Here is an 11188-nt window from a genome sequence, read left to right on the forward strand (position 1 = left end):
TATGTGTTAAAAGTCCTAATTGTTTTGCCTGTCGCCTTAGAATTTTCACCTTTAAAACCTTAGGGGTCTGTCTAGAACCACCTATAGGTATAGGCCCTAAATCCCTCCAGGACCATTAAGAAGGGACGGGTAACAGCACGCAATAAAAATCGCTGACCAAACACTCGCTTTGCATGACCACTAAGGGGATAAGAAGGGTAGATATGGGATATGATGACTACGCGCTAATGTCACGTGTAGCCCCCCATCGAGGAGTGTTTACCGGACATTGTATGGGGGTGATCCTATAGGCTAACCAACCTAGGACTCCTCATTTACCAAAATTCCTTTTTCTATTTTTTTTTAAAACCTGTGTTTACAACTTGTTCAAAAAAAGTCATTATTACTTGAGTTACCCAACGTGCTTTACTTGCAACCTATTTGATTCAACTGTTTATTTATATGGACTAATTTGTGAACATAAGTTCGGCCGGGACCCACAGTTGTGGACCAAGAGGGGTGCCTAACACCTTCCCCTCGAGGTTATTTCGAGCCCTTACCCTAATCTCTGGTAATGCAAACCAATCCAAGAGTTAATCGCTCTAGGTGCCCTAACGCGCCATAATCCGTTAGGTGGAGACTCTTCAAATACCCAATTCGCAAAGGGAAACGAGTTATCACACCCCATGGAATGTCGAAACCTGTACCTCTCTCCGCGAGGAGGGGAAAAAGGGGGCGCGACAAAAGGCATCAGTGACAATAAAGCTCCTGAGTGTGATAGTTTCAATGCTTTATTTTTCAAGAAGGCTTGTCCTGTAGTAGGAGACACAATTACAGATGCAGTTATGGAGTTCTTCTCAAGTTCAAATATGTATCAGCCTATAAATTGTACAACAATAACTTTTGTTCCTAAGGTGAAAAACCCTTCTAAAATTACTGAGTACAGGCCAATATCATCTTGCACAATACTTTACAAGATTATATCAAAGATTCTAACTAATAGACTACAAGGAGTGATGGATGGACTGGTGGATAAAAGTCAGTCTGCTTTTGTTCCTGGTAGACTGATAAGTGACAACATAATACTTAGTCCTGAGTTAGTTAAAGGATATGGCAGAAAAGGTGTTTCTCCTAGATGCATGATGAAAATAGATATGAAGAAGGCTTATGACTCAGTTGAATGGGTTATCTAGAACAAGTGTTGACATATCTGCAGCTGCCAGGGAGATTTGTGCAATGGATTATGAGCTGTGTAACAACATTCTCATATTCCATCATAATTAATAGGCAGCCTACAAGGCCATTTCAAGCTAAGAAAGGATTGAGATAGGGAGATCCCCTATCTCCTTACCTATTTGTATTGGTTATGGAGTATCTGACAAGATTATTGAAGACACTTAAGAGGGACCCTAACTTCAACTACCATCCTAAATGTGGCAAACTGAACATAGTGTAATTGAGTTTTGCTGATGACTTATTACTGTTCTGTCAAGGTGATGCTATATCTGTTCAGCTATTATTTCAGTGTTTTCAGCAGTTTTCAAAGGCTCCAGGGTTAGTGGCAAATGCTGATAAAAGCTCCATATTCTTTGGTGGAGTGCATGTTGATCAACAACAGGAGATCTTACAAGCTCTGGCTTTGTCAAAGGAACATTACCAGTTAGGTACGTGGGAATACCTCTTAGCTCTAAGAGGTTGTCATTGGTGCAGTGCCAGCCTCTGCTTGAAAAGATGCTAGGGAGAATCCAATCTTGGACATAAAAATTCCTGTCCTATGCAGGAAGAATTCAGCTAATCAAGAGTGTGCTATTCTCTATTCAAGTATTATGGTCTTAGGTGTTTGTGCTGCCAAAAAAACTGATCCAACTCATTGAAAGAGTATGTCGAATATTCCTATGGACTGGGGGTGTAGAAGTATGAAGGAAAGCTCTATTGTAGACAGCTTGTGTAAACCTAAAGCAGTAGGTGGCTTAAATTTACTTGATATTGAGGCATGGAATAAGACAGCTATATGTAAACTCCTATGGAACCTATGTAAGAAAAAAGATAAGATGTGGGTGCAATAGATACATGTGTATTATGAGAAGCAGAATTCATTGTGGAGCATTGAACCAAAACAAGCTTCTTGGATGGTACAGAAGATTCTTAAAGCCAAACAATATTTTGAGGAAGCTGGTTATGCAGAGGAGGATGTAGAGGGGATAAGAAACTTTTCTATTAAGACTATGTATGTGAAACTTAGAGGTGACTTTGCTAGAGTACCATGGAGGAAACTGGTGTACAACAATGCTGGACTGCCAAAATGGAACTTTACAGTATTCCTAGCTGCACATCGAAGGCTACTGACTAAAGATAGATTGAGGGGTTGGGGTTATGTGGAAGATGTAACATGTTCATTATGTAACACTGAGGAGGAAACAAGTGATCACTTGTTCTTTAAATGTCCTTATTCCTCAAGAGTATGGACAGCAATGCTGCAATGACAAGGGATTCAGAGGCAAACAATGACGTGGGCAAATGAAATTGAATGGGCAAGAAAATACTATAAGGGGAGGAGCACAAGAGTTGTATAAACTCATCCTGGCAGGAACTCTGTACTACATATGGCAAGAGAGGAATGGCAGAATTTTCAAAGGAGAACAGCGATTAGAAGTAATACTAAGCAAAGCAACAACGCAAGACGTGCATGGACGAGGAACTAGTAAACAACGACTACAAAGAAGATTGATGGAACTTAACTACTATCCTACTGTACAATGAAATATTTCTTGTAGTTAGTAGTTAGAACTGAGGCCAGGGAAATGAAAAGCTAAAATCTGGGGCTTATGTTCAGATTAAGCTCGATTACAGGTTGTAAATATTTCTGAGAAATGAAAGTTCTTTAATTACCAAAAAAAAATCCACTAATTTATCAATAATTGTAATAACTTTTATATATGTTATTCTTAACCAGTTACTCCCTCCGGTTCACAATAAGTGCCCAATTTGCTTTTTCATTTTGGTTCAAAATAAGTGTCCAATTATGTAATCAAGAAAGAATTCAATTTGTTTTTACAAAATAACCCCTATGTACATATCCCTAAAAGGTTTTCTTACTCCTCACATTAAATGTTTAATTAGGGGTAGTTTAGTCATAGTAGGTATTTTTATATAGAATTTAGTATTTTCTTAATGGGCGTGCTAAAAGCAAGGTGGACACTTATTGTCAATGAGTATAATATGCGCTTTGCCTTATATTTTAATTTATTTACCAAATTCACCGTTTTATAAATGTTACAGGTAGTTATTGTTTAAGTAGTTTGATAATGTAACAAAATTTGGTATATATAATATAAATCCATAAAATAAATATTTGACATTCCAAATTTAATTTACAATTTTAGTAAAATAAATTGGGTTAAACTGCTGTACTTGCGTTGAAGTTCACTTTTCCGGCGGAGAACATGGCGGAGATGGACTTGGACTTCGACGGCGAGTAAAGCTCGACTAGGCCATCACGTTTTGCTCCCAAAAGCTCTAAACTGAAGCCACAACCCCAACCAGTAACCAAACCCCAACCTGAAACACCGTTATCATCTTCTGATCCTCTTAATCCGACTAAAAAGGAAGAATTAGTTTCAAAACCCTCAGTAAAAGATCATCCAGACGAAAATGGAGCAGCACTGGGTAAAGATGACGTTCCATTGTATGAAAACACTACGGGAGACGACGTGGCAGAAGAAGAACAAGTCGCCATGGATATTGATAGCGCTGAAGATGAAGTTGTTCATGAAATTAATGTTTTTTACCCCTTCCACTGATCCTAACTCTCAGGTACATTTATTTGTTATTTAATTAGCTGGTTTATTTGTTGAATTTGGAAAATTTTCTATTTGCTAAGTATTAATTTCTCTTTTTTCGTCAGCTATATGTGTTCCAATATCCGTTGAGGCCCGTATGGCGTCCGCATGAATTGGAGGAAAGATGTCAAGAGGTGAGTCACAAAAATTGCTTTTGGTGTTTCTTACGCAAAATAAATCAGTAGTATCAATCATTAGATAGAAAATGCTGGTTTTAAATGACCAGCTTGGACATCTGACTCAGATTTTATATATTTATAGGTGAGATTGAGACCTTCAACTGCACAAATGGAGGTTGATTTGGCAATAGATTTTGATTCGAAAAATTTTGACCGAGACTCTGATCATGCAGTAAAGATGGAAAAGCAGGTTCGTTCGATTTATCCTCTAACTTAAAAGAGCAAGTCTTTGAGCTAATTTCCTGCGTTATTTGCTTCCATACATCTGTTAACCTTGAGCCGAGCCTCTATCGGAAATAACCTCTCTACCTGCTCAAGGTGGGTAAGGTCTTCATACACACTACCCTCCCCAGACCCTACTTGTGGGATTATAAAGGCTATGTTGTTGTTGTTGTTGTTGTTGCATCTATTAACCTTCAATGTTGGTCTCTATATATTTTTTGCTTTCCATGTTGACGAAACTGCTCGGCTTCCACTAATATCTGATCTTCCTTTTTATGTGTCTATCCATTGCTCCACCTTATATTCCGTTTATAATACCATTTGTTTTGGACATACTCCTTGCTATTCATGGACATGTATTATATATCTTCCAGCTTCATGGTTGTATCCCTGCTGTTAGGTGTAGGATAAGGAGGTTGACATTTAGATTCTGGAAACTCTGCACTTGATATTTGTTCCCTTGGCAGGAATTACAGATTTAATCGTTTTACCAATAATCTGATTGTTTCTCATTTTTCAGACTCTTTCTACATCATGGATACCATTATCAACTTGCACCTCTGGATATGCTGTTGGGGTCCACATTGGTGATAAGGTAAACCATTTGTTGTTGATGTGCATCTCCAACTTCTAGTTTTTTAGAGTTCTGATTGACAGAAAATTCTCCCTTGGGGTAGGGGTAAGGTTTGCGTATACACTACCCTCCCCAGACCCCACTTGTGGGATTTTACTGGGTTGTTGCTGTATCCTGAGCCGAGGGTCTACCGGAAACAACCTCTCTATCCTCACAAGGTAGGGTAAGATCTGCGTACACACTACCCTCCCCAGACCCCACGGTGTGGGATAATACTGGGTATGTTGTTATTGTTGTTGTATTTACAGAAAATTAGTTTTCCGCAGGTTGTGTATGTGCTTATACATCTCCAGCTTTTGCCCTTTTCTTTTTCAAAAACTAATTTGGACAATAACAATGTTACTCTTTCAACTTCAAGTTTAATAATTCTGTGTCAGCTTCAAGTTGAAGCAAATTATCCACTGTCAAATCTGACTCTACCTTATGTATGCAGTGGGGAACTGCTGTAATGCTTCTGGCTCTCATATTTACCCAAGCTCTGCTACTTAGTATTAGAAAATTGTCAAGTCCTTTTAGTTATATTCTTCCGTTTCTTATACATGTCAGCATGAGAAACTTCTACTAAAATTTCTTAGTTTGCTGATAGCAATTTGAAGCTCATTTCTGTGTTGAAAGGAAAAAATTTATCACTTTTTAATGTTCTCCACAGTTACGCTCTTGCTTCCTGTTTGTTATGCAGTTACACCTCAATCCTATTCATGCAGTTGTACAGCTTCGACCATCACAGCAGCATCTTAAGGAAAGCGAGTTGAAGAAGAACATTGCCACCAGCGGTGATGGAAAAACTGTTGTTAACAAAGAAGTCGAGGAAAAAAAGCCCGCGGGTCCATCAAAGAAGCAGGTTCATTTCATGATTTGCTCTTTGATGCCCAGCTCCTAATCAATTTGAATGGACCTTGTTTATGACTAATCTTCATGTGATATTATTGTACAAATTAGTGGCTAGCACTTAAGATATTTTATGTGGAGGACTATTTGGTTCCGGACTAGGTTTGCCACATTTTCGGGTAAATATGATAAGGCAATGCCTACAGATTGATCTTCTTTTGTTAACCATTCTGCTACGTTCAAGACTAATCTTTGTCCTAGTATTGTGAGCTCCACACCCAAACCCCTTACCTAGGAGCCCAATACCTGCTTTTCCATTTTGCTCACTAGGTGACTCAAGAGTGTCAACCCCAACTTATTGTTGGAGGTGGAGGATCTTTGCCACTAGGTTATCCCTCCCTTAATGCTGCTTAAAGCTTTACCATTCTTCGATTTATTCTTATAACATATACCTTTTGTGCAGAACAAACCACCTGGGAATGATGAGGATATTGGAGAGGTATGATAAACACCTGTGACCATGTACTGACGAAATTTCCGGTTTTCGATTTTAGCTAATAACTCTCAATAGTTCTTTAGCTTGAGTGGCTGCTGATTTTGCATCTAATATCTATTAAGATTTGGATTGATGTTTCTGTTTTTAGTGTTTCTATTTATATATCTGTTCAAGAGCAGTTAGGTTTTTTCATGCAGTCACAAATATCATTTCAAACAGTTTCGTTAATTCAGATCCTCGTGAGAAGTTATTGGTATCTTCTTCATTTCCTGTTTTAGCATTGGGTTCATCTAAAATACCATGGAGCTAGGAGTGACATTTCAACCAGATATCTACAGGAAATGGCCATGGGGGAAGGCTCTCCAGTACCATTTTCAATGAGCCCGTATGTGTCTCCTAATATGGTTGATTTTTTCCCGCTTGAGAAACTGCTTCTCTTCAGGACAAATAATAAGAAGCATTTTTTCTCAAAGCATACATTCATCCACTGTCTTTCTTATTCTAATACCAGTTTTCTATTCTGTTAATTTGATACACAGGGTTGATTATCTGAACGCTGTATGTCCTGGCAGACCAACTGACACTGACAGATTAAAAATTCTTCGAACAAGGTACTGCAGCCTCTCTAATTGATCCTTCTCCTCATCGATTATTCCGACATCGAAAGGTTTTGGAGGTGCTGCTAAGGACAACAACGAAATTTTTATTTGCATTTGTGATCATAGAGCTGTCTTCTTTGCTGTGAGGTGTTATTTTCTTCTCTAGTATTGCCACTCCATTCTTTAGCAAATACCTGAGGTTGAAATTGCAAATTAATCACCTCGTTGGGGGCTTGACAATGTAGTTTGACATAAATATGCAGCTCATGACTTGAATTGCTTCCATTTGTGATTCTTCTATTATCTTTCTCTAGCCAGAAATTTGGTATTTCTTTTTATCAATATCCCAGCCATTTGATTAGTAGATAGCTGTTCTTGAAATGCCATATTTCTCAACTATCTTCAATTAAACATTTTTCCCAGTCATTTTATGCCTCCTAACTTCTAAATTGTCAAATGTCTGATTTTCAGGTTGTCTCAATTACCTCTTGAAGAACGCATTAGAACTTGGCTTCTTGAGGTTTATACCCGCTATTTGAATTATGCGCTACTTGTATATTTTTATGCCTGCAACAAAGTTTGTTTACAAGGTCTCATGATCCTGATAATTCATAAAGGCAGCATATTTCTAAATCTTGGTTCTTTCGGTAACAGGGGCCTCCAATTCATCGTTTTGATGCTCTAAAGCACCTGGCGCTGGATGATCCTGTTGATGGAATTTTGAGAGTCCTCCAAAGATACGCACAATTAGTTCAAGGATTATGGGTTCCAAAAAGTTCATTAATCTATGGAAAGAATGATGGACTTGAAGTCTTAGCAAGGAATTTTATTCTCTTTGAGTTTAGCAAGAGTACCATTATTAAGCAGAAAGTTTTTGCCAGGAGGTTGGATTTCCTTAAAGCTGCAAAACCAACATTAAAATCATTAGCTGTTGAGAGGCCTGACCTGAATGATTGGAAGCTCAAAGAGCATCCTGACAAGAAATTTGAAGTTCTTTATGGTGATGTTGTGAAAGAGCAGCAAGCTACCTGGGAATGCATGGGGAAACAGATCAATGGTATTTTGTCTGGAGGAAGAAACAGGAAATGCTAACATTCCTGCATCTAAATTAAAACGATCCTCTAAATTCCCAGAATAATAGAAGTGATGTTCACTGCCGACTCTTGCTGGATCTGCTTTATTAAGCTTCACCACTGAATTCTCAAAGCTTTTATTTGGCTAATTTCTTTGGATCTCGCAGCTGTAGGTATGTTTTGTACTCTCAAGTGTTTTTTTAGATTTGAATGGACAAATGAAATTGTTTTTTTGATGCTCCTTTATCATTTACTCTAAACCTGTTTGTTTGTTCTAGCTTCTAAAATCTGTTGAGGATGATGATCCCGTGTGACCTATACGTCTAAAATCTGCTATTCAACCTGCCATTAATCATAAGTTTGATAAAACCTGTTTTTAGTATGTGATGATTCAAACATTTCCTTGGTGATGATAACTGGATATGTAAGCTTATAATTTTTGTCAACAGTTGGTTTGAAATTGGCATGATGGAGGAATCATGTGAAGGAAAAGGGGTATTGGTTCAATGCCGGGAGGAATCCTTGATATTCTAGCTAAGCTGGAATAAAGAGGGAGCACTTTCGAGAGACAAAGAGAGGTGGAAAATTGTCCCAGCTTGTATATGGTGGACAGTATGGGAAGAGAGAAACCAAAGATGCTTTGAAGAAAAGTTCAACAACATCCAGAAGATAAAGATGAAATTTGTAGCTCTTTTTTATTTTTGGTGTAAAAGGAAACTTTTGGAGGATCATGAATCCATCTTAGATGCCCTAGATTCATTGTAAGAAGAACAAGGGTGACCAGTGTCCTTTTTTTGTTTAGTTTTGTATGGACACTCACACTGTAATTATGGGTGACTTCACAATTTCAGTGGTGTCTTTATATTAATACAAACTAGTATCAGTACCCGCGCGATGCGCAGTCAATATTAAAAAGGAACTAATTGTAGTATATTGATATTTATATCTTATTTATAGTATCACATCAAAATTAATGTTTTAATTTTTAAATTATCTTTTTTTGTTGAGGACATTTATTTGAAATACTCAACTAATATCATATATAACTCTCCGGAAAGAGTCATCTCATGAGAAAGTCAGCTTGAAATATAAATTTACCTTGTTGTTTAGCTTATATTCGCTTCTAACTAACTAAAAAGATGAAACTAAAAACTGTAAAAGCTTTATCAGTGATTTCTTAAAATCTCAAACATCTAATTTCTAGATGAACATGAAGTTAAGAGCTAGAAAGCTATCTTGCATATCCTTCTTTTCCCTTGAACAGGGCGGCTCAAGTACATGGGGTGCCTAAAGCCAAAGTTTAATATGAGGCCTAAATTTTAAAAGAAAGTTACAATATATGTATATATTTTATCATAATTTTTTTTTTTGTAATCGATTTCCTCTGATAATTCCTTTTCAATTGATAATATAGTCAACTCATTTTTTCTTTCTTGAGACATTATTTATCTTAGGTTAGACTTTATAGAGCAATAAAAGTACAAAACTATTGGAAGCTTAAAAGTACTGTTGGAAACTTGAACTAACGAAATCTTGGAGAAAGAAGGTAAGTAGTAAAATCTTGGAGAAAGAATGTGAATAATGAAATCTTGGAGAAAAAAAGGGGAATAAGAATATCAAAGAGAAAGACAAAAAATATGTAAAATTAAGGAAGGGGAAGTAAAATTTCTACACATTATCTAATGAAGGAGTAAAGAGTGGCATTGTCAAATAAATTCAAATTGAAACGTTAAGAAAAATATTCATTTACCCATTTTTAAATAAGTCAAATTATTACTTTATTTATACTAAAAAGTTTTCTTTCCTTTTATCTGAAAAGCTTTACTTTTATATTAAAAGTACTATTTTTTAAATACTTATAAACTCAATATTTTTAAAAAATGGGGCCCTTAAATTTGAGGGCCTAAGGCACAAGCCTTACCATTAATAGCATTAGAGCCGCCCCTGCCTTGAACACATGAATTAGCACTTAGGTAGCAACTCCATAGAGAAGAGTTTAGCAGCACAACTGGGATAATGTATCATTTCGTTATTGCATATCTAAGTTAGCTCTATCTATTAAAGCTTAGATATATGAAAAAAGTCAAGGACTGATACACCGTAATTTTCTTTTAATCTGAGAAGTTCAGATCTTTCAGCGAAATTCTCAAACTCGAAAGGCATCATGTATTTATCTTTAGGAATTCATATTCTTCACATCAGTTCAAATCCCTCAAAGTAAAAAAGACCCGGAGAGAGAAATAAAGGCATATGCGAGAAAACATGAAATTTGCAACGCAATGAATGATTTTCTAAAATGAATTTTCACTATTACTTTGGCTTAGCAGAGGTGGTAGAGAATTATATGCAGGAAATTATATTATTATTTTCAACATGCAGTTCCCCTTATGTAAGATAGTTGCAAGTTCTCTTTATGAAAGTGATTATCTTTAAGGTCTCAACGGATTCAGGAATTCTTTTTTAGCAAGATAAAAAGAAACATATTCACATATGTTCTTCCATTTTTTTTAATTCTTTCTCTTTCATCCTTTCTAAATTGATGAAAGCAGTAGAAAGATCGTAAAGTGTACATAAAGAAATGCCTTCCGATTTACCATCCAAAATACAGAAAGATATGAAGGCTAAAAGATATTTAAAAAATTCAAATATTTAAGTAAGGAAAATCGTATATAACAACAGAAACTTGCCTGAATAAGAAATGCACGTCCTTGTTTCTTACGTCACTATCTAGTTTTCTGCAATTACCAAAAGGCTAAAAAGATTAAGATCCCCAATCAATTAATAGGAAAAGAATGGAGTCAGCTCTTTGATAAACATTTCAATCAAATAAGGTTCGAAGTATACTGCATGTTTGTTCACTTTGTTTTCCCATTAAAAATTGGGATTAGTATCTGTTGTATTATACATGAAAGCACGGAAAGGTTATGACTATGACATAACCTATAGTACTACATGGTTTCACTCTAAGCCCTCCTTTTATTGTCCCTCCCTTTTTCTCCAAATTTGCAAGCACCGCAGGAAATAATTATATTTTACTCATTGATGAACTTTGTCCATAAGCAATTAACTCGTAAAAATAGTCATAGTTGAAGTTTTGAATTCAGTTATATTTTACCGGTTTTGCAATCCACTATTAGTCAACATTCCCGAAAGCCGGCTTTTTAATGGCCAAGTAACAACAGTGCCTCAATCCTAACTAAATCAAACGTAGTGCGTTAAAAATAAGCAGGAAACTTCTGAGAAAACATCTCACCTTTCCAAGAGAAATAAATAAAAATGTATAAGGCTCTATTTCATGGTCATCGACAATAATTTTATGTTATCAGTAACACACTAATT

The 11188-nt window shown here is 36.3% G+C and overlaps 1 pseudogene; it reads left to right on the forward strand.

The window, feature by feature from the left end:
* LOC109231460 lies at positions 825 to 8735 on the forward strand (annotated as a pseudogene).

The sequence above is a fragment of the Nicotiana attenuata genome, chromosome 8 (assembly GCF_001879085.1).
Source record: "Nicotiana attenuata strain UT chromosome 8, NIATTr2, whole genome shotgun sequence".
Classification (NCBI taxonomy): Eukaryota; Viridiplantae; Streptophyta; class Magnoliopsida; order Solanales; family Solanaceae; genus Nicotiana; species Nicotiana attenuata.